Below are 565 nucleotides of genomic sequence, written 5' to 3'. Positions count from 1 at the left end.
TTTTTTTTTTTTTTTTTTTTTTTTTTTCCTTTAAATGCAATGCATCACAGTGTAGGGGTAACTTTGCACTTACGTTGGTTGTCTACCTTTTGACGATCTGCTGCAGCTAAGCAGTGATCTATTCCAGCAGATACAGCACGATGCATCTGGTAAACCACCAGTTTTGGAGAAATCAGCAGCAGCCAAACGCTCCCTCCTTGAGATATGTGTTGCTTCGGGGTAGCAAATTAGCAACTCCAGGGAACAAATTCACAGTTCCGTCGTTAGTCATCCTCTCCACGTTTCATTTCTATTAAGCGGCGATCCTTCTGGGCTTTAACGTGCACGCAACAACCCAAACAAACAGGAAGCAAAAATCCGGTGCACTTCTTTAGAGCGGGGGTATTTTCCACTCTGCACTGTACACGATTTCCATCCCTCTCTCAGCAGAGCACAGGCAGCTACATGAAGTCTGCAACTTCTTACTGGAAATGGTAAGAGTTGGTCTGGCGGTGCTCCTCTCTCCCTCTTTATCTCTGGGGTGATAGTTGCCCATTAAAAAATAAAAATAAAAATAAAAAATCCT

At 43.2% G+C, this 565-nt stretch overlaps 1 protein-coding gene across 1 annotated transcript in view; it reads right to left on the bottom strand.

Moving 5' to 3' along the window:
• PCDH9 (protocadherin 9) overlaps positions 1-106 on the bottom strand; it is a 4,510-nt gene extending 4,404 nt beyond the window's left edge. The window contains 1 exon segment of the mRNA XM_010168065.2: positions 74-106. The gene's annotated coding sequence lies outside the window, so the exon portion shown is untranslated.
• Between the last annotated feature and the right edge of the window lie 459 nt (positions 107-565).

The sequence above is a fragment of the Antrostomus carolinensis genome, unplaced genomic scaffold (genome assembly GCF_000700745.2).
Source record: "Antrostomus carolinensis isolate BGI_N321 unplaced genomic scaffold, ASM70074v2 scaffold2080, whole genome shotgun sequence".
In the NCBI taxonomy this organism is placed as follows: Eukaryota; Metazoa; Chordata; class Aves; order Caprimulgiformes; family Caprimulgidae; genus Antrostomus; species Antrostomus carolinensis.
The sequence above is the reverse complement of the archived record's forward strand: the minus strand, read 5'-3'. Positions and strand labels throughout refer to the sequence as shown.